General features: G+C 42.9%; 1 protein-coding gene across 1 annotated transcript in view; it reads right to left on the reverse strand.

The window, feature by feature from the left end:
* LOC132816077 (E3 ubiquitin-protein ligase HECW1-like) overlaps window positions 1-24,250 on the reverse strand; it is a 356,118-nt gene that overhangs the window by 109,599 nt on the left and 222,269 nt on the right. The gene's annotated exons all lie outside the window — the stretch shown is intronic.

Consider the following 24,250-nt stretch of genomic DNA (forward strand, 5'->3'; position numbering starts at 1 on the left):
AGATCATACATTGTGTTTGGAAGAATTAAAAAAGGGTATTAACTGAATGATAGAACTTTAGATGGTGGTAGGTACAGGATCAATGAAACCTAGGAATATATATAATCAACTGTTCGAAAAGTCAGGACAAGGTGAGAAAGCTGTTAAAAAAAATCAAATGGAGTCCCTTGCTTTGCAAATTAAGCAAGTAATATTAAACCTCTATAAAACATAACAAACAGCCTAACTCAGCGTATAGCTCCATGTTCAGTTCTGGGCATCACATTTTGGAAGGATGTCAAGTCCTTAGAACGGGTGCAGAAGATACTAGAATGATACCAGGGATAAGGAACTTCTGTTCGGTGGGGGCAATGGAAAGTTGGATTATTCTCCTTAGAGCTGATGGTTACGTAGTGATTTGGTAGTGGTGTTCAAAATTTCAAAGGGTTTTATAAAGTAACTAAGGAGAAGTTAATTCCAATGACAGAAGGACAGGTAACCACTGAATTCAGATTTGAAATGGTCGACAACAGGACTAGCATTAACATGAAACATTTCCTTTATGTAGTAAGCTGCTCTGATCTAGAAAGTATGGTGGAAGCAGATTCAATAACTTTTAACAGGGGTTTGATAAATAATTGAAGAGAGAACAAACAATGGGGTGATGGAGGAAGAACTGGGAGGTGGAGCTAATTAAATAGCTTTACAATGGTATCTTCAATCAAACATCTTTTTCCGCTATATTATTCTATGGGTTTTTGGTAACGTCATCCAGTAGTATTAAAGGTTCAGCATAAATGCAAGTTATTCAAGAACATCAGCCATTTTCAGTCAAAGTAATGTACTCCATATAATGGAAGAGAGATTCGTTTCTGTGCAAGGAAAAGTTTCAACATATTTAAAAACCTGCTTAGAAAACTATTGTCAAAATACACCCCTGCATTATTCTTAAGGTTGGAGCTGCATTCTGATAACAGGGTGGGTTGAGTCAGTACCAAATTTTCAGTTCTATCCTGGAATGGATGAAAACTTATTTTAATAATTGATGAGTCAAGAAGCCATTGATTTAAATTGTCTAGCAAGCAGACTGAGTGACACCTACTGGCTGACTCAGTTATCATGGGTTGAATCTTAGATTTCTTTAGCTGAGTCTGAGTTGAGTCAAATTTTTTTAAGAGAAATTTCTGCTGCAAGGACTAGCATTCCTTCTCACCATATTTGACCAAAATAGCCTCACTAACTGCGTATCCCATCCCTCACATCCAATTCTGGCTCCACCTTATCACACACCATTGTCTGGCATGGTGGCTCAGTGGGTAGCATTGCTGCCTTACAGCATCAGGGACCTGTGTTCACTTTCACCCTTGGGTGACTGTGTGGTGTTTGTACATTCTCCCTGTGTCTGTGTGGGTTTCCCCTGATTTCCTTCCACAGTCCAAAGGTACGCAGATTAGGTAGATTGCCATACCAAGTTGTCCATAGTGTCCAGGGATGTGTAGGTTAGGTGGAATAGTCATGGGAAATGCAAGGTTACAGGGATTGGATTGGATGCTGTTCACAGGGTTGATGTGGACTTGATGGGCTCAATGGCCTGCATCCACACAGTAGGGATCCTATGATTCCCAAAACAGCTCACCACTCACCAACAATCCTAGATTTCACTGGTATCCCTTGTGTCTGTGCCATCTCATGAGATTTTTGTACAACCAGACCCCACTGGCAGTCTGGAGCTGCCCTGCTCAGGGCCTGACATTTGCCTTGGACATGGCAGACAGGGGCAATTGGTGCCCACTCTCTGGGCAGGGATCTGGTGACCCTGCTGGAGAGGATGGTGAAGCCATGGGACTTCCTCATTCCCCAGCACCAGCAGAGGAGGCCACAATACCAGATCTTCCGGCCTCACCTGAGCTTGCCATCCGGGCCAATGCAGTACAAGCCATCTGGAGAAATGGAGGAAGAAGCTCATTGTCCTTCTCCACTCCACCAGCATAAGGGTCATCATTTTCTCTCTAATACCTCACATGCAGTCTATCTCTGCGACTGCACCCACTTCGCACAAGGCTCATGCTTCAGCTCTCTATTTCCTGCAACATCTTTCCTCACTCACCCACTCCAACCTCGACACCACTAACCCCACGTGCTCTCTGTGCTGCTTACACACTCACTCACTTGGGACACTTCCTCATTTGCATCAAAAGTCAGAGCTGTGCCACCCACTTTCATCTCCCATACTAACTACCTGCCCCTCATTCCAGAGGAATACAAGCCCTAACAGGATAGAAAGACTTAAGATGATGGGCTGCCTGACATTCAGCTCCTCAACCCTTATGCAGACAGTGTCCTAACTCTGAACATCCCAAATAGTTGGCTGATTGTTTTCAACTCCCAGGACTGGTATCGGAGTCTGCCCTTCACCTTCTGAATCTGGAACCCTCATAGTGAAGGCTAACCCCTTGACTTGACTGAGGCCTGCTGATAGCCATGACAAACTTCCTTTCTTTCTGTTGGTGCTAAATGGCAAGGCAAGGCAGAAATAACATGTCCCTAATATTGCTGGACTTAAGGGGGCAAAGCACAAAAAACAAGGCAAAGCAATGTAAGGCAGGGACGGTGTGAGCATGCAAGTAAGCTCAGGATGTATGTGTGCAATGAAAGCGAGTATACAGCCCAGAGATACAGCCGAATCCAGCCCTTGAGCTGGGTGCATGCTCCTGATCACACTGTGACCTTGTTGCATTGTTACAATGATAGATGCTGCTACAGTCCAAGGTGCTGTGCTGAAGTGCAGAAACAAACTGTATTTAGCTTGGAGATGTGCCATGGGAATTCTTAGAGATTGGGACACTTCTGACACCAATGTCTGCTGTGCATTTTGCTCATGTCCATGAAGAATATCCTGAGATAATAATTCCTGATGTCCAACAGGGAAATACTTTGGAGCAAGCAGTGAGTTGGATTTGTTAAGTACCGCTCCGACTTCCACGTTGACAGTTCTCGGTTTAGCGAGTTTGGTAAAATAGGAAGCTGAATATTACTGAGGTGATTGTGCTGTTAACAAACACTTAAAAGAGATAATTCCCTTTAACTGTCAACTCACTGATGCCTAAAGAAAAATTGTGACATTACTTGGGAAAAGTTGGAGTGAAATGTTCCCTACATCAGAATTAGTCTCAACAAACTTCTCATCTGTTTCTGCTGCAAATCTTGCCATAGCCCTCATTGCTAAGAGCCTAATAAGATTCTATCCAATGTCATGTGAGGTCTATTAATTCTTCTTCAGTTCTCTGCTGAAGGTAGGACCAAACCAGAGTGTCACAATCTTCACCACAGTTCAAAGAGGCAGGCCTGGAATTCACCGCAACTGGAATGGGAGTTGAACCACATGCTGTTGGCTGTGATCTCCAGCATTGTCGAAACGTTGTGTCAACCAAGCACCCCTAGCCCCAGCTCAGCCAAGAAATCCAGGTTGTCATGACAACATGCACCTTTACATGCATATTTGATCCAAGACTGTGGAGAATGATGGTAAAATGATGGATGGTACAGCAATAGTCTCGTGGTATTATCTCTGGACTGTCAATCAGACACCTAGGTAATGTTCTGGGGGATCCAGGTTCAAATGCAGTCTTGGCAGGTGGTGGAATTTGAATTCAATAAATATCTGCAATCCATTATCGATTGACAGGGGAAAAACCCATTGGGTTCACTAATGTCCTTTCAGGAAAGAAACTGCTGTCCTTACCTGGTCTGCTGTATATGTGACTCCAGAACTAAAGCAATGTGGTTGGCTCTTAACTGCCCCCTCGGCAATTAAGGTTGGGCAATAAATACTGATCTAGCCGGTAAAACCCTCAAACCATGAATGAATTAAAGAAAAGCTCCAATTGCTTTTCCTGAGTTGGTTAACCAGGAACATCCCCCACTCTTGGCACTTGGCATGTTGGTTAACTGCTTGTTGTGACCTCTAAGTCATCTGAAATATCGTTCATCAATTGGTGTTTTACACAGGTCCTGGGGAGGTTTGTCATTTGTCATCTGTATTTTCTCTTCTCACCATCTCAAATGATCTCATGAAAACATACGAGCAGAATGAGTTTATAATTTTCATAGAAATAGCAGTCAGAGAAAATGTTTGTCTTCTTCCTTTCCCTACATTTTCTTTGTTTTGTAAATAAAGTAAGACACAGTTGGTTAACCATTTTAATTTCTAAGCAAAATAATAATCAGAGTTAGAAGAAGGAAAAATCATGAAAGTCATAAATCTGAAGTAAATGGAAAATGTTCGAAAGAGATCATTTCACTGGCTCCCTGAAATGTTCATTTCAGACACTGGATGGCTGCTGCCACTGAGTATTGTCTATGTTTAGTTCAGTAATTTCAATGTTACTAATCATTTTGTTTAAAATGGATATCACACTTGAGTTAGTTTTACATGTCAAATCACAAGGGGAGAATTTCACCAGGAGCATAAGGAAATACTGTTCATGATTTTATATCCGACAGGTAATTTAATAAAACATCACCATATGGCCCTATTCTTTAAACACTTTAAATCCAAGAAAAAATAAATTGGCATTTTATGCAAGGCTTTTGATGCTTACTAGCCAATGATTTATTCAATGGTGATATGTGTCCCTTTTATCTCTGAGTGTCTTTATGTCTTAGTCCAGGATGTCGTGCTTCCTTGATGAACTTTGTTCTACCTTTTATTTGGTTACAGTTCTCAGTGAAGATCCCCAGTATATCCACAAATAACAATTGTACATTTTCCTAATTCTTCTTCCAGTTTGCACATAACTCATGCATTTTCAAGTCTCTTGGTTATGTTGTATTTAATTAATACAGCAGTGCTTTCCATTTCTCCAATTTTCCTTCATCTCCTGGTGCCTTTGTCTCCTGCTATATCATGGTTTTCTGTTCTTGATCCTTTGGTACCTCTTCAAATGGCCAATCACAAAACATGGATTTAAAAACAAATGTTTGTAAGTTGTTCAACAACGGAGGGCATACTGGTTGATCCTATTCCTACTTGAGTTTTCGAGAATGAGTTCTTCGATAATAATTAGGGACAGGAACCTTGGCAGACATTTCAGTTTCTTGGATAAAAGAAATTCTCAGTCAATTTCAGCTTTAAGGCAGCCATTTACTGAAACCGGTCATTCAGCATCGACCAAGAATTGAAACTGGAATTTACTTGACTAGGAATGGTAATGTTCCAAATTGGACACTGAAGCTTCCAATGGATCAGTTGGGAATGGTGCAGTAATGTTCTTATAAGGAAACTCTCCAAGAGTACAACCATTTCTTTGATAGGGCTTTCCAATTGGTAGAAAGAAACAACATTTTACGGATTGGATTTTCAGTCTAGAGTATCAGCAAATCTTGTCCCTGAAATGAACTGTGGAATTGATACGTATTCTGGAGATGGATCATGATTTGATTTGATTTATTGTCACATGTACATATGTACAGTGAAAAGTTTTGTTTTGCGTGTAGTACAGGTAGGTCTTAACATACAAAGATCATAGTGTGATTGAACAGAGTAAGGAATACAAAGTTACAGCTACAAAGATAGTGCACAAAAAGCAAGATCAATATTAGATTTGAAATTTGAGAGGTCAAGTCAAATAACAGTGGAGAAGAAGCTGGATTTTGTGGACAATTAATAATTCAATATCTGTTTTTTGTAAATGAAGTCTTGTCAATATCTGGCTAATGTTGTAACATCTAAAGTTTTGATGCACAGGCCTTCTGAGTTATTCAGTTTTAAGAGGAATTTGCTTATCAATCTTCTTTCCAGATTAACATAAACATACCATATTCTTCTCAGCAGCAGGTAAGTTGAGCCTCTGAAAATTATTTGGCTGCTTGAGCTAAATATGCTAAGATATTTTCCTGAAAGCTTTTTTTTGTTGATTGAAAACCAATGACATTTAACATGAGCGTTGTTATAGATTGCTTATAAACTTTATCCATTGTTCCATTGCTTCAGCTTTTTTCCATGATATATGGAGATCATAAACATTAAGTGTATTGACATTAACAATTTTATAAAGAAAACATGTCTTCCCTTCCTTGAAAATGATACTTAATAATATCATACAGCTCTACTCTACACTTTATCCACCACTTTTTGAAAAGTATGTCTCTGAATACAAACACAATGCTCTACTTGTTCAGTCATTGTGTATAATTGGCTCTTTCCCTCATGCTCAGGTTCCCACCTCCCAAGTAGTTTCAACATTTTGACAACTACTTACATTTCCCATTGCAACACAAACCCTGCCAAATCCAGCTTCAGCTTAGTCTGCTGTTTCATTCCACATTATTACCACAGAACTGCTCACGATAGGGCTGATTCTGTTTTGAATATATTAGCATTAACATTTTAACACAGGATCACTTCTGTAAATTGTAATTTTGGAAGGAATCCTACAGGAGTTTGAGTGTCATGGGCCAAGGTGAGATATGTGGCAGAATCAGGTAAAAGGTCTGTCGAGGCCCATCTTGATGTTGGTTTAAGTCAATCCACCTTTTATGCTTTTCACCAGTGGCGTGACGAGATTCTCTCTGGGCAGGGGAGAGATGTCAATCGACAGGAATTAGTGCTTGTTAAAGGCATTATTAATGCCACAACATGCCTCATTAACATTCAGCTTCCCATCTTACCAACCTTCCCAAAGAAACGAGATGTACGAAAACTCGACAAGGGAACCAGAGTCAAGATTAGAATGGTGCTGGAAAAGCACAGCAGGTCAGGCAGAATCAGGCAGGAAAATTGACGTTTCAGGCAAAAGCCCTTCATCAGGCTTGAGTCAGGGAGCCTCCGGGGTGGAGAGATAAGTAGGGGGGGGGGGGTGGGGCTGGGGACAAGGTAGCTAAGAGCACAGTAGGTGGATGGAGGTAGAGGTAAAGGTGATAGATCAGAGAGGAGGGTGGAGTGGATAGGTGGGAAGGAAGATTGGCAGGCAGGACAGGTCATGAGGATGGTGTTGAGCTGGCAGGTTTGAATTTGGGTAAGGTGAGGGGAGGGGAAATGAGGAAACTGGTGAAGTCCACATTGATGCTCTAGGGTTGAAGAGTTCTGAGGCGGAAGATGAGGCGTTCTTCCTCCAGTCGTCGGGTGGTGAGGGAATGGCGGTGGAGGAGGCCCAGGACTTGCATGTCCTCTGCAGAGTGGGAGGGGGAGTTGAAGTGTTGGGTCACGGGGAGGTGGGATTGATTGGTGCGGGTATCCCAGAGAAGTTCCCTAAAATGCTCTGCGAGAAGGCATCCAGTCTCCCCAATGTAAAGGAGACAGCATCGGGAGCAATGGATACAATAAATGGCATTATTGTGCAGGGAGGAGAAAGTGAGGACTGCAGATGCTGGAGTACCAGAGTTGAAAAATGTGGTGCTGGAGAAACACAGCAGGCCAAGCAGCATCCGAGGAGCAGGAGAATCGATGTTTCGGGCACAAGCCCTTCTTCAAGTTCCTGAAGAAGGGCTTATGCCTGAAACATCAATTCTCCTGCTCCTCGGATGCTGCTTGGCCTGCTGTGTTTCTCCAGCACCACATTTTTCAATTATTGTGCAGGTGAAAGTTTGATGGATGTGGAAGGCTCGTTTGGGGCCTTGGATGGAAGTGAGGGAGGGCGGTTTGGGCGCAGGCTTTGCAATTCCTGCAGTGGCAAGGGAAGGTGCCTAGGGGGGAGGATGGGTTTTGGGGGACATGGACCTGACCAGATAGTCACGGAGGGAGTGGTCTTTGTGGAAAGCAGATAGGGGTGAGGAGGAAATATATCCCTGGTGGTGGAGTCCATTTGTAGGTGGTGGAAATGTTGGCAGATGATGCAGTTTCTGCGGAGGTTGGTGGGGAGGAAGGTGAGGACCGGGGAGGTTCTGTCCTTGTTGCGGTTGGAGGGCTAGGGTTTGAGCGTGGAGGTGCGGGTCATGGATGAGATGCATTGGAGGGCATCTTTAACCACATGGGAAGGGAAATTGCAGTCTTTAAAGAAAGAGGCTATCTGATGTGTTCTGTGGTGGAACTAGTCCTCCTGGGAGCAGATACGGCGGAGGCGGAGGAATTGGGAATACAGGATAGCATTTTTGCAGGAGGTAGAGTGGGAAGAGAAGTAATCTGGGTTCTGTGGGTATCAGTGGGTTTGTAAAAAATGTCAGTGTTGAGTCAGTCATCATTGATGGAGATGGAGAGGTCCAGGAAGGGGAGGGAGTTATCAGAGATGGTCCAGGTGAATTTAAGGTCAGGGTGGAATGTGTTGGTGAAGTTGATGAACTGCTCAAGCTCCTCACGGAGCACGAGGTTGTGCCGACGCAGTCATCAATATAATGAAGGAAAAGGTGGGGAGTGGTGCCAGTGTAACTACGGAAGATGGACTTTTCTACGTAGCCAACAAAGAGACAGGCATAGCTGGGGCACATACAGGTGCCCATGGCTACTCATTTAGTCTGTAGGAGGTGGGAGGATTCAAAGGAGAAATTGTTAAGGGTAAGGATCAGTTCAGCCTAACGAATGAGAGCGTCAGTGAAAGGATGCTTGGGGGCCCTGGTCATGGCCGATGGAGGTGTAGAGGAATTGGATGTCCATGGTGAAGATGAGGCATTGGGGACCGGGGAAACGGCAGTCTTGGAGGAGTTGGAGGGTGTGGGTGGTGTCTCGAACATATGTGGGGACTAGGGGGGATAGGACAGTATTGAGGTAGGTAGGGATGAGTTCGGTGGGGCAGGAGCAGGCTGAGACAATATGTTGGCCGGAGTGGTCAGGCTTGTGGATCTTGAGAAGGAGGTAGAACTGGGCAGAGCAGGGTTCCCAGACTACGAGGTTGGAAGCTGTGGGTGGGAGATCTCCTGAGGTAATGAGGTTCTGTATGGTCTGGAAGTTGATAGTTTGTTGATGGGGGGGGTGGGGTCATGGTCGAGGGGGAAGTAGGAGGAGGTGTCCTCGAGCTGGCATCTAGCTTCAGCGGTGTAGAGGTCAGTGCGCCAGACTATCACTGCGCCCCCTTTATCTGCTGGCTTAATGGTGAGGTTGGGATTGGAGCAGAGGGTGTGGAGGGCTGTGCGTTGTGAGGGCAAGCGGTTGGAGTGGGGAAGGGATAGGCAGGCTGAGGCGGTTAATGTCTCAGCAGCAGTTGGAAATGAAGAGATCGAGGGCAGTAATAAGCCAGTACGGGGTGTCCAGGTGGATGGACAGTGTTGGAGGCTGGTGAAGAGTCCTCGGAAGGTGGGCAGGAGACCTGATTGAAAAAGTAAACTCAGAAGAAATGTTCGAAGTCACGACGTGTATTGAATTCATTGATGCGTGGAAGGAGTGGGATGAAGATAAGGCCTTTGCTGAAGACTGATCATTCATCCTCAGTGAAAGGGAGGTCTGGGGGGAAGGTGAAAACTCGGCAGGGCTGGGAGCTAGGACCTAGTATAGGTGTGGAGCTGGAAGTGGGAGAGGGGATGTTACTGGAGTGGGAATGATGGTAGGGAGAATGGGGGTGGTGTCATTAGCAAGGGTTGTGTTCCCCTCAGGGTTTTGGGGGATGGGAATGGTGACAGTGGGATCCATGGGGGAGGAGGGGGGGAGCGTGTCGTCAGTGCGAAGGTGAGTGGCGTTGGGGGGCAGAAGTGGTGGCACCGACAGCAATAGTGGGGGCGGAAGTCATGGAATGCATGACATCAGCGATGATGTGAGGGGCGGAAGTGATATCACGCATGGTGCGTGTGAAATCGTTTGGGGCGCAAGTGGCTGTGGACGCGGCCGCAGTGGGGGTGGATGTGATGCCATCGATCGCCGTGGGGATGGCTGCTGTACTGGCCTCATGGCTAATGGCGGCCGTGCAGTTCTGGAGGGAACCAATGCAGACACCTGGCCCATTTGGCCACTCTGTCTCAACTACCTGCAAACTGAACAAACTGGACATCAAGATCTCACCCGTCAATTACTGACAATAGCATCCAGCATATGCCAACCCATCTTGACCGTCACAACATCTCTCTATACACCTGCAGGCCTTTCAGAAAGCGTAGTTTTGCACTGCAGAATGCACCAGCAGCTAACACTGGGAAAGCTGCAACAGGCACAGACAACTTACAAAATGGAGCAGACTGAATCCCAGGGCTGCTTGTTTGCTCTTTTGGTGCATGGTCACGTACTGCTACCTGTGTCATACTTGTTGGCATATCGGCAATTCAGTCAGAGCCAAAGGCTTTCACTATTCCATTCTGAGGGGCTCTTTAGCGCAGCGCAGGGACACATGCAGGCTGTTTGTCAGTTTGGAAATGTCCTTGACACACCGAGATGTCAATTTAAACTCTTCAGCATGTGCCAGCTCCCTGTGTGGGCACATCTAAACAACTAATGACCATGTCAGTCCAGACAGACTGGGGAAGGGGATGGTGTCACTGACAGAAGGTTCCGGTACCATCTGTCACAGCCACAGTCTGGACACTGTGTAGGAAATTTGCCATGATCAGTCATCCACTTAGGCAGCTGTCTGTCCCAGCACACTCAAAGAGTATTCAATGATCCATCCTGTAGGATCATCACAAACAGTCAAGCGAATGACATATCAACAGAAAGGGTGCTCCAAGTACAGCATTTGGGGCCTGGTCAGTCATGTCTCAGGGTTGTTTGTCAAAGTCTGAGTGATTATAGCCCTGCGAGTCCATCTAACAATCCTTCAGGAGGATTTGTTGGGGGGGAGCTTGTAGGTGAAGCAGAAAAATCAATGTCAGAAGGGATGGGCAAGTCAAGGCAGAATAGAAGCAGAGGCATATGTTGAGTAGGATAAGGATCAGGGAATCTCAAGTGAATGGGGAGGTGGTGGTAGTGGGCTAGATGAGAGAATGTGGAACAATGTTGGAGAACATCATAAGCTATAAGCTACAGGAGGGAGTATTATTGACTGTGACTACCACTGTGGTTTCTACAGGCAGAATGTAAAGGAGCAGGGTGGATGCAAGACAGGATTCAGAGGACAGGGAGGACAGTTATAGGTGAAGTTCAATGTGAGTGGTCTCCAAATTTGGACTGTCAGGCTAGTGCAAGACAACAGGGGACATGCCAATGCTGCAGCAATACCCAGCTAAAGTCCTGAGCTGATTGTGTCCACCATGGGACACATTCCCAGCTGTCACTTTCCATCCTGTGGATATGATGCTAATAGACAATGACTACAGAAATGCTTAGGGCATGTGGAGACAGTGTCAGTTTGATGGTCGAAAGCACAGGATACACATCTTCCAGACACCATGATGTTGCAGTGGGGCGAGGATGTTAGCTCAGTTGGCTGGGTGGCTGATTTGCAATGCAGAGTGCTGTCAGGTTAAACTGCCAGCAGTCATCTCTGCCTAATGAGACAGCAGCCTCCTGGTCCAATAGAACTATAGTAGTAGGCTCGATCTAACCCTGACCGGAAAGCACAGTGAATCCTATTCTGTGCAATATAATGTGGCCAGCACATCAAATTCAGGCTGCCTGTAGTTTTTGATGCTTTCAGCTCCCAGCCAAAGTTAAATTGTACTGTTCGTGGGCTGGGAACTTCCCTCCTGGCTAATATTGAGTATGACTGGCACTGATCAAAGTTAGCCTGTAAGGTGCACTGAGTTTGTAACAGGTGCTGGGAGTCATACAGGAATCAATTGTGTCCTGTGAAACATTTAGTAATATCAAAACATAATGCGCTTTGTGGATTTTGGACACTGCACTGTAGACCATGGCTGGTGGGATGGAAAGGGAGAAAGATATCCTGTTCACAAAGCATTCTAGGCATTTGTTCAGAAGGCAATGGAAATAAATACACAGAGAGATCATTGTCAGGAGTCAAAGCCTGAGGATCCAAACGCACTGCTGCAAGAATAACTTCACTAAAGTGGTCAAATTTATGCATTTTCAAATTCCAAATCCTGCCATTGCATCACTAGCCTCAGACATTAGCTGGGGTTTTCCCCCTTATTAACTGGCCAGGCAGAGTCATTAACAGCAGATTACACCCCACTGCCAATGATGAAGCTCACCAGATCAAGTGCCAGAGGTAGACAGAGATAAACTAGAAAAGGGAATACTATGTGCATCACTTCAGCTTCACAGTCGGCCCCCGACTGCTTCTCTAACTCCCATCTCCTGGTCACCTGATCCACTGTCTTAAAGGGTAACACACACCCAATTACATACATAACAGTCCATGGTGGACTTCTGGGTCAATCACTCCTAGAACAGGGATGCCAATCAGAGGCTGGCAACCACAGTGAGGAGCTGCAATGTTTTCAAAGCCCAACAGAACTGACAAAGCAGTGGGCAAGGGACGTCACTTTTTGGGGCAGGGATTAGTGCAATTGCTGTTTTGAGGTTAACGAAAGTAGGATTTCGTCCACCCCCTGAGTTGAAATCCTCCCCAAATTGGCCAACCCACTTCACCAATTAAGAGAGCTGCCACTTTTCTCACCTGCCAGAAATAATGGGCTGGTGTTGGAATGAGACATTTAAGTGATTGTTAATTGGATGCTTCTGGGCTTAAATTAGGAATGGATTATAAAGTTTAACAATGGGCCTAACTGCAGGAAGGAGGCAGGTAACTCCCTGGTGCCAACCTGACCAAAATGTTGCACTTTCTGTCACATTCCCTGCCATTTCTAGGAAGGGTAAAATCTTGTCCTGTGTCTCAATTCAAACATCTCCCTCACTCACCCACCAACAATCTCCATCAATCACAATTCGCACCTCACAATCATTAGTTCACCTTACCCTCACACCCTGATGTCAGAGCCTTCACACATGATCAGCTATTCAACCATTACAGGCACACCCATATTTCAGAGCTTGCACACTCTGCCAGCTATTCAGCTATGACATGTATACACCCACACACACCTCAGAGCTTGCACTGCCAACTATTCGAACATGATAGACACAACAATTGTGTGACCCTCTGTGGCAATCTTTCCCCTCTCTGAGACAACAAACTGATCTATAACAGGAACTCAATGGAGGGGAACAGACTTGCCTACTTATCTGGATCCCTATGAAAGAGACACTGCTGACCATTTGTGGAATGAGGAGTTGGATTGATACCAAAGACACTGATATCCTTGGACCTGATCCACCAACTCACATCTCACTTCCTCCTATCCAGCAACATATTTTATTTACAAGATGAACATGGTTTAGGCACATTACGCTTATATTCCTATCTGTTTTCCTTGTACTACAACCTTACCACAGCATTATTTTCCTTTCTGATACCCTACGAAATACAACCTGTCTAGGCAACGGAGAAACAGCAAGAAGGAAGCAGTGGGACTGCCTTATTGAATAGATTCATGGTTGAGTTAGACAGATTCTTGATCAACAAGTGAAACCAGAGATATGGGAGAGAGAGACACAGAGAGACAGAGAGAGACAGGAAAGTGGAGTTCAGGTCACAATGGGATCAGATATGATCTTATTGAATTAAGAAGCAGGCTTGAAGGGCTAAATAGCCTGCTTCAATCTCTAAAGATCTTATTAAATCAATGTTAGACTATAAGACCATAAAATATAGGAGCAGAAATTAGACCATTTAGGCCATCGAATTTGCTCCACTATTCAATCATGGCTGATAAGTTTCTCAACCTCATTCTCCCGCTTTCTCCCCATAACCCTTGATCCCCTTGACAATCAAAAACCTATCTTTCTCCATCTTAAATATACTCAATGACGTGGCCTCCACAGTCTTCTGTGGCAACGAATTCCTTGATTCACCATTCTCTGGCTGAAGAAGTTTCTCCTTATCTCCATTCTAAAATGTCTTCCCTTTACTCTAAGGATGTACCGTCAGGTCCTAGTCTCTTATATCAATGGAAACATCTTCCCTACACCCAGTCTGTCCAGGCCATTCAGTATTCTGCATGTTTCAATTAGATCCCCCTCATCCTTCTAAATTCCATTGAGTATAGATCCAGAGTCCTCAAACATTCCTCATATGTTCAGCTTTTCATCCTGGGACCATTCTCATAAACCTCCTCTGAACATGTTCCAGGGCAGGTACATCCTTCCTGAGATATGGGGCCCACAGCTGCTCGCAATACTCCAGATGTGGTCTGACCAGAGCCTTAAAGAGCCTCAGAATAACATCCCTCCTTTTATATTCAAGTTCTCTCAAACTAAATGCCAACATTGAATTTGCCTTCCTAACTACTGACTCAACCTGCAATTTTAGGCTGAGAGAAACCTGGACTAAAACTCTCAAGTCTCCTGGCACTTCAGACTTCTGAATTTTCTCCCCATTTAGAAAATAGTTCATCCCTCTATTCTTCCTACTAAAGTACATGACCTCACACTTTCACACGTTGTACTCCATCTGCCATTTTTTTGCCCATTCTCTTAACCTGTCCAAATCCTTCTGCAGCCTTTCCGCTTCCTCAATGTTATCTGATCCATTTATTCTGGAATCTGGTCACCGTATACATGCTTTAGTGTCCTCACAAATATGGCTGCATAATGTTTGATTAAACTTGTCTGATAACTCATCTTTATAGTGAGTCTCATTGATTTAGCCTGTGGGAGGATCTAAATGACTGACTCCTGACTCTCAGAGAGAAATTCGAGAGAGAGACTGAACCTACTCCTGGCTACGACTACATGTATATTGAAAGATCTGAAATGGAATGGTTGAATTTCAAACCATCTCTGCATTAGTCAAATCAAATAAGATATACAGAATCTCAATACAAACATGCTAATGGGGTTTGGTGCAATTCAGCCCAAAAGTACCCATGTATGATGAGACACATGCCATTTTACAGATTTCAGAGCACTCACTGTGTCCCATAAATAGATGCAAATGATCATAGATTTGCACCCAGTATGTTTATAAAAGAAACAAAATTTTCAGTAATTTTTAGAGAACCTTGAGAGATATGTTGATAACAAGGTGGATCAATGTTAAATAGTTGCAGTGTGACAATTTTTGGATTGTTTTTGAAATAGACTGAGTAATAGTAGCTTCCATTGAATAGTATCCAGACACTTCTCTGCTCTGAAAAGTGAACTGAACAAAAAATATTTAAATTGTACAAATGATAAAGTAGTGTCTTTATGCTCTTTGTCATTTGCGTGAATATGGTTGAAGTCCTACAGCATTACACAATGGCTAATGTTGATATGTGTGTAAATTTGTTTGGAAAACTGTAGGTGGTATAACAACTGAATGAAATTGATATCCACTAAATGTCTTTACACCTACAGACCTGAATGTAACACCAAATACTATGGTATAATGTCCTTCTTTAGTGGTCACATAATCTAATTTTAAAATGTGATCAAAGTTCCCAGTATTTGCTCCTGGGGCATGCTTATTTCCTATGTGAAATGATTAGTTAAAATCGAGGCAGAGATCTGTTATGCTGGATCTGGTCCTGCTACACCTCATCCAAAATATTTCTTGCCAGCTCGGGGTTTCAAACCTCCCTCTTGATTTGTGATGATTGGTAGTTCCCTAAAATAGAGCATCATGGGATTCAGAACTTACACTGGGATCCTTCTCAGACTGAGAGTCTGAAAACACCTGGCAGCAGGTAAAAGACAGCTCCACATGCCATTGGGTCTTCATTTTGTCTATACAAGCTTTGTTGGTTTTTGGGTCTTTCTGACTGCTATTGTAGAACAACATTTACTCAGTTTTGAAGTTACTATCATTCCTGCAGCTGCACTCTTAAATTCTCCCCTGTTGTAAGCACCAGGAAGGACAAAAGGTGACACTGCACTGAGGATTCACACAGGTCCGATTAATGGTTAGGGCATAAAACCTTGCAGGTCAATTTGCATGACCACTGTGCAGTGTAGAGACTGGGAGAATTCTAGCTGAGTAGAAGGGCAAGATGCAGGGAAAGAAATTTAGCCCAGTTAATACTGGAATGAATTTTAATTTCATTAATGTGACTGATAGCATTTACATTACCTCCTTTATTCGTACCCAGTAAATGAACAGTTCCAGTTCAGGTTGGACATGGTGTACGGGACGCAGTTAAATTTCCTCTGCTCTACCAGAGCTTCAGCATCAATACCATAGGAGTGTATAATTTCACTGAGGGATTTCTCATTCCCACAACAGCAACTTTTATGTATTCCCTGAAAAATAGCTTGAAGCTTTAGTGGTGATTGCCTTTAAATTGTGCTAACTCTGTTGGTCTATCATAAAATCATTTAATGTAGGAAATTTATAGCCTGTGATGAGCAAAATATACCATCTTAGGCTGGTTTCAGCCTTGTTTTAGGGATATTGCTACACACAATTCTCTGGTCATTCCTAAGGTTAACTGATGGCAGTCATCAGTAAGTTGTTGATTCCAATGCAATGATAATAACTGTGCAGTTTAAACTTTTCTAATGCAATTTTATTCTGTTCCAGAATTGCTCACATTATGAGACAATTTTCCACATCAGACCTTAGTAAAATTGAATTATCAAGATCATGTTCATTATAAATATAGTCTCCAGGATTCAGTCACATTGCAATCAGTTTCTACACCTTCAGATGTAGGTTGACAGCAGTATGGAACAATGTTAAATAATTGCAGTGTGACCATTTTTAGACTGTCTATGAAATAGACTGAGCGGTAGTAGCTTTCATTGAATAGTATCCAGACTCCTTTGGCCCACATTCTGCTCTGAAAAATGAACTGAACAGAGCAATGATGCCAAGAAAACTGACATCATCATAGTTAAGAAGATAACAAGGCTACAAGTGAAAGATGGCTAACTCTGCATTGACTAAATGTGCTTTGTAAATGATTTCAGTGTGGGAACTGAAGGACATATTCACAAAAGATAATTAGTCATGCACCATAAAATTATAGAGTTATAAAGAGCAGAAGGAGGCCTTTCGACTTATTATGCCTGTGCAGCCTCTATGAAAGAACTATCCAATTAGTCCCACTTCCCTGCTTTTTCCCATAGCCTTGCAATTTTTTTCTTCTCATGTATTTAATGTAGTCATAATTAAATTTTAAGCACCCTAACAAGATTATGTGCAAGATCAATATGTGATATTACACGTCATAACAAAATTTTACTTCTAAGTCTAATTACAGTACACAACACTAAAACTTATAATTAAGTAATATGTTAGCACCATTACCTAAATAATCTTTGTTCATTGTGCAGTTGTGTGCTTTAGGGAAGGGAGTATTGTCCTTGGCACATTATTGTTTATACACCTTAAAATTAATCCATTGTTTTCATCACTTGCCCATTGTATCGCATTTCATTTTAGGTGTGTCCTTCCAAAAGATGTAATTATAAACTCAGATCCTAATGTTATTATACAACATTTAAAATAATTGCAAAATTATACCTTGTCAATAATGTTAAGCTCTTGACTTTCTCTTGATCAATTCAAACAGGAAGCAACACATTGAGGAAAACATTAACAATGAGCTGGGTTTCAAAATTCTTGATTAGTGTGGCCATTTTACATCATGCAAAATTACTTCTGTGTCCATATATTCCTCGTCTACAGATGCTCTGTAAAAGACAGTTCCTGTTATGTAGTGCTTGCTATGTCCTAAGGATGTCACAAAGTGCTTTACAGTCAATTCTTTACTTTTGAAATATTGTTATTGTTTTAAAGTAGGAGACAGTAAATAATATTTTAATAAAGAAATTAAATGCTAATTCTGATCTCTTCCACACTTCCAATTTTCATCACTCTACTATGAGTGGTCATGGCTTCCCTCCCTCAACCTCTCCACTCTTCATTTCTCATTTCTTCTTTAAATCATTTTGATTGAGCTTATGGCCATGCTTCAATATTTCTTTACATGACTTAGTATCAAAATTTGTCTGCTTACTGGCCATATGAAGCACCTGGCAACACGCATACACAAAACAGTCTAGATAAATGTAGATCACTACTCTTTAGCTTAAGTCTCCAAACGCTGAGACTTAAGATTCTGTCCCCTTTCTGCAACTGGATTCTTGACTTCTGAATCAGTGGTGCTCGAAGAGCACAGCCGTTCAGGCAGCATCCAACGAGCAGCGAAATCAACGTTTCGGGCAAAAGCCCTTCGTCAGGAATAAAGCTAACTTCCTGAGTGGCAGACCGCAGTCAGTAAGGATAATCACCTCCTTCACAATAATCCTCAACACAAATGCCCAACAAAGCTGCACACCCAGTCCCTTGCTATACTCCTTATACATTCACAAATTCAGCTCTAACTCCATTTATAAATTTGCTGATGAAACCATTGTAGTGGATCAGGTCTCAACCAGCGACGAGACAGAATACAGGAAAGAGAGAGACAGCTTAGTGGCACCGTGTAGAGACAATAATCTCTCCCTTAATGTCAGCAAAATAAAGGAGCTGGTCACTGACTTCAGCAAGCAGAGTGGAGGACACACTCCTGTCTATATCAATGATGCTGAGAAGGAGGTGGCCGGCAGCTTCAGGTTCTTGGGAGTAAATATCATCAATGATCTATCCTGGTCTATCCACGTCAATGCTATAGTCAAGAAAGCACATCAACAGCTCCATATCCTCAGGAGACTAAGGAAATTTGGCATATATACAATGACTCTTACCAATTTTTTTAGATGTACCATAGAAAGCATTCTATCTGGATACATCGCAGCTTGGTATGGCAACTGCTCTGCCCAAGACCCAGGACATTGCAGAGAGTTCAGAATACAGTCCAATCCATCACAAAACCCTGCCTTCCTTCCACTGACACCGTCTACACTTCCGGCTGCCTTGGGAAAGCAGCCAATATAATCAAAGACTCCTCTCACCCTGGTTATACTCTCTTCTGCCCTCTTTCATTAGGCAGAAGTTACCAAAGTTTGAAAACACATATAAACAAATTCAAGAAGAGCTTCGTTGCTGATGTTATCAGATTTATGAATGGTCCTCTTATATATTAGAGTTGATCTTTATCTGTACCTTCTCTGCAGCTGTAACACTATATCCTGCATTCTGTTCTATTACCCTGATGTACTTGTGTAAGGTATGATTTGTCTGGTTGCCATACAAAACAATACTTTTCACTGTGATGGTAACAAATCAAATCAAAAAAAGACATTGGATCAGATTACCTTCTCCTGATGCTGAGAAAACTCACACAGGGAGGCCTAAACTAGATACTTAGAAGCCTGGAAATTTGTAGTTATTGCCTATTCACAATGGATGCTTTTCCTCCTCCGAGTAAGAAACGCACGTGCTGTGACTTGATGCTTAGCTCATGACTTGACACTGGGATCACTATTTCAATGCTTGCTGCAAATGCAATTTTCCCTGACAATGGTATTTCCACTGAAGTGCATTCCTGAAGATGATGAGATTGATAACAAGTCCAGCAGTTTTTCTTGATTGTCATTAAAAAAATACTCAGATGCTTCACTAAGTTCTTTCGGGAGGGAATTATACTATAGCTACCTGATCTGGCCAACATGAGACTCCAGATTCACAGTAATGTGGTTGACTCTTAACAGCCCTCTGGGCAATTATAAAAAGTTCACATCCCATGAGCAAATAAACAAAATGCAGAAAATTAAGGTAGGCCTTCTCCCCTGCTCAACTCAGCATTCATACAGCTCTGGCCTACTTTCAGAGGTGGCAACCATGATTCCAAACCAGCCCTGACTCCAAAGCCTGGAATGTGAAGCAATGGTCTGCATACTCCTACCACAAGATAATTTCTGTAGGATGGGCAATCAGTCAACTTGGCTTATTAATACTGATTTTCCCTGAAACATTGCAGCAGTTTAAATCCTTCTAGTCACTGGTCTTCATGGCTTTAATTAGAATTATTAAAAATGTCGGTTGTTAGACAGCCTCCTAGCCTATTAGTGAAGAATATTTTGAGATTAAAGTGCTTTGGGAGAGATCATTCCTTGCTTGCCATAGAGCTCAGATATCCATTCGAAACTATCTCCCACCACGTGCTGGCTTTATATTTACACTCAAAGGGGGGAAATCAAATCAACCAAATCCAACCAGGTAAGAAAAACAGGGACATTAGGGGCACCTGAACTTAAACCAAAATTTCAAAAGAAACTTAGGGAATTCAATTAAACTGTCATTATTAGGGATAATGTATCATGGTGCTGACTGACCCTAAACACCTAAGTTTCATAATCAAAACCCAACATCTTCAATTACTCTGTATTTAACATCCTTCAATAGAGTCTATCGGGTACTACCCATGGGTAGCACATTCAATCTAATGGAGTGAAAAAGAGCAAGTGACCACTTCTCATGGGATCAAATAAGCATGTCACGTACTTAAATCAGCAAGATATAATTGGAAAAGACCTTATAGAAGCTCTCAGAAAATCTACTTGTTGACAATTTAGGACAATGCAAACCTCTGCAGCTGCTTCCTACTCATTGGTCACCAGAACGGGCAGGAAGTCAGCCAGTACCTAGTTAATGAGGCCTGTTTACTAAACTTGCCATTGGCTTCAATCTGATGTGGACAAGTGACAATTTAACTCTCATTCCCCTTCCCCCATTCCTGATGAAGGGCCTATGCCCAAAACATTGACGTTCCTGCTCCTCGGATGTTGCCTGACCTGCTGTGCTTTTCCAGCGCCACTCTTCAACTCAAAGCTGACAGGTTCCTACTCAAGACACATGGGCTGTTAAAATCCACCAGATTATACCCTGCAGTTATCTATATCAACAATGCCTTTCCTTGTGAGGTAGGGGTGCCCAATCGGCACCAGACTCTCCAGCTTCTGATTCCTTTCACCCTTAAGAAACAAACTAGACTACTGATAGGTTTGTAGAAATTAAACTAAAAAGTCACAGACAGCACCAAGGAGAGATGACATTCTACAGATGCAATCTTAACTGCAGATGCTCGAAATGCCAACAGAAATTGTTGGTAAAAGCTCAGGAGGTCTGGCAAAACCTTCTTCAGAAGGGTCACTGGACCTGAAATATTAATTCCGATTTCTCTCCACAGATGCTGCCAGATCTGCTGAGTTTTTTCAGCAATTTATGTTTGTGTTTCAAGCATTTTCTTTCTCCAGGTTTGGCAGAATGTAGTGCAGCTCTTGTACCCATCGATACTATTTCCTTATTCCAGTTGGCACCCACCTCAGGGATCTATAATATGACAGGAACTGACTGAATTAGAGTGGTGCTTCAGAGAGGGGAGCTGCTCCTCAATCCAATGTACTCCTACTAACAGAAACAGGAATTGTCTTCTGATTTATTGTCAGTTTCCAATCAATCCTTTGTTTTGATCAGATAGCCTTTCAGAGCTAGATACATTCTTTTACAAGAAGTTGTTTGAAAATTAAATGATTAAAAGTTTAGAAAGAAAGAAAGATTTGCAGTTATGAAGCACCTTCATTAGGGTGCAAACTAATCAATGAAGATTTTTTTGAAATGTACTCATTGCTGTAATGTAGACAATGGATCACCAATTTGCACACAATTTCCCACAAATAGCAATGGAAATCAAGCACGAGAGCAGCTCCTATGAAGAAAAATTTGAAAGACTGATAGAACTCTTCCTGGACTGCTGCATTGTAATCATTCCAGCTTCATAATTAATGCTCATTATTTACTTAGCTGAGATGGTGTACGTGTGTGGCAGCACAAGAGAAGGTAGTTTACTGCCAGGTTTTAGATTTTAATGGTAATTTACTACAGGAAGCTTTAGAAAAAATATGCTTTAATTTCTGATGTAAAATTTGGTGAGTGTTCATAATTCTCTGTATGGCTGTTGGGATGTAGAAGGATACTAATATGTTAATTAGCCAATTATTCTTCCTGGCTGTCAGAATGTCAGAATGTCCAGAGGCAATAGCAATTGTAATCTTGGATGGAGTCTCCTCAGGTCCTGAGTGAGCGATGTGGGCTATAGCAGGATGTGTGTTTGAATCCGGTGAGATATTTGATGAGGCCCATCTTGATGTCAAGGTTATTTCACCTCAGCTAACTGACGTGGCTCAGTGGCATTATGAGGTTGTCGCTAGGCAGCAGTGAATTCACAATTAGTGCTGATTATTGCTTGTTAAATGCACTGTTAACCCTCCAAAATGCCACAGGTTGCAATCTTGGCAAACTTTCTATACAATGTAGCCATCAGGGAAACTTGACATGGAAGCCAGAGAGGGTTCTGGGCACGTTCCTTTTGCAGCTTGCTATGACGTTCCTCCATGCTGGATACTGGGCACCAACATCTCAGATGTGGCCCTGGGGCACTACCTACAAACAGGCCATGTCCAAGGATGCTGGCGTCCAACATGAGCCAACCTCTAAGATCCATCATGGCACATCTCTGATCTACTACAGTACATTTATGCCCTTCAATGCTGCACCAACAATGACCATTGCAATTAGGAGCAGGGACCCTTTGTGCATAGGGACATGCACCCAGCTTATGGACTGAACCAAGGTGTATCTCTGGACTCTTCACTTTCTGTCATAGCTCACTCAATCAGAACCTACCTGGATGTTTGGCTTGCCTGCCTTGCATTTGTCTTGCCTTTTTGGACTTGTCCCCTCAGCCAGAGGTACTGGGCTCATATTGCTACTGCCTTACTGTGCCTTTTAATGCAGACACAAAGGAAAGAGGTTTGTCACAGATATCAGCAGTCCAGTCAACTGGTATAGCCTTTGCTCAGGGGGTCCTGGCACAGTAAATCATGCACAGCCTCCAATATCAGTCCAGGTGCTGCTCAGGGTGGTCAAAGTAAGGATTTTTTCCACACAAGGGTTGAGGTGCTGAATGGTGGCCAGAACACCACCTGCTTTGATTTGTTTTGCCCTATTGTGGACTGTTTGCTCTTGAAATAAGAGAGAAACAGGTATTATGGGAGATGAAAGCATGTGGCACAGCTATTACTGTTAGCCCAGAGGTGTCCCAAGGGAGTGGCAACAAAGTCAGTGTGCAGTATTAGTGGTGGCAGGGATTATGGTGGTGATGGTGAGTGCAGGCAGTAGTGAGTGTGATAGAGCATGAGCCTTGCTGTGAGATGGATGCAGCAGCAGACATAGAGTGAGCGTGAAGTATCAGAGAAAAGTGGCACATTTGTTGGCAGATTGTAGAAGGGCATTGAATTTCTTCTGACAGTGTTGGACATACCCCCACATGGCTGAGGCTGCTTCAATCAGGCTGGTAGCCTCAAATGAGGCTGGCATGGTCTGGTGTTGTCACCTCGACTTATGGTCCCGGGTGAAGAGGATATCCTGTCTGTGCACCACCTATCCAGCAGGAACTGTGCAGGGTAGCTCTGGGCTGATAGTGCTTCTCCAAGTGCGCTAAGGCCGTTTAAATATGATGCTGGTACGAGGAATGCCTGTCAATTCCGGAATCTCCTGTAAGTGTCGAGTTCTTCCAGGAACAGCAGATGGCAAGATGTGATGGAAATTGGATGTGATGTTCACTCAGCGGCTGAGTCGTCAATTAATGCAAGGAGTTTGGTAAAATATGGTGAGAAAACTCTTTTGGCCTCACAATGAGAATCATTGTACCAAAGTCAACATGACTCACACTTAGCCAAAAAACCATAAGGTCCAATCCCTTGCTTTAGACTAGCAGTAAACTATCCACTTGAAATCATACACTTGGAGACCCAGCTATGCGGATGTTGGCTGAGGTTTCCCCTTGGGAAAAAGTAATTGGTTTAGGTTATTGACACTCAGCTCTCTGCTCATGGTGAGAATGTCCTCAAAGCCTATTTGAAAAGAATGCAATATCCCCCACTGACTGGCAGGAATCTTTTGAGCAAGATCATCCAAATTTGAGAAGTATCTGTGAAGGCACCAACCATCTGGAGCATCTCCAAAAGGCCCAGGCAGGGAAGGAGCATGTGAAAAGCCAAGTTTCCCACATAGTTGCCTCTTCAACCACTTCATGCCGCATCGATGACATGGTGTGTGGATCCAGTATTGGGGCTGTTTAGTCACCTCAGCACCCAATGCCAGACTGGAAGAGAGTCATCCTTGGTTTTGAGGGATTGCCCTTATAAGAAGAAGACTGGCGAATACTTAAATGGAGAAGAAGTTATGCATCCTATTTCTTGAGATACAGAGAGAAAGAAGAGGTACTTATAATAATAATGTCCAGTTAGATCAATAAAATTGGAATGATCCAAAAAGGGAAATGCATTTGACTTACATTAAAGATCCCTGAGGTCTTGCATAATGAGCAATAAATATTAAATTAGTCAGTAATGTGGGATAGTATAGATTAGCTTATCACTTCTTTTCCTTCTTCAGGAGTAATTTGAACTTAACTGAAGCAACTTATAATGACTACTTTGTGTGATCACCTATGCTTTTAAAAAAAG

The sequence above is a fragment of the Hemiscyllium ocellatum genome, chromosome 5 (assembly GCF_020745735.1).
Source record: "Hemiscyllium ocellatum isolate sHemOce1 chromosome 5, sHemOce1.pat.X.cur, whole genome shotgun sequence".
NCBI lineage: Eukaryota > Metazoa > Chordata > Chondrichthyes > Orectolobiformes > Hemiscylliidae > Hemiscyllium > Hemiscyllium ocellatum.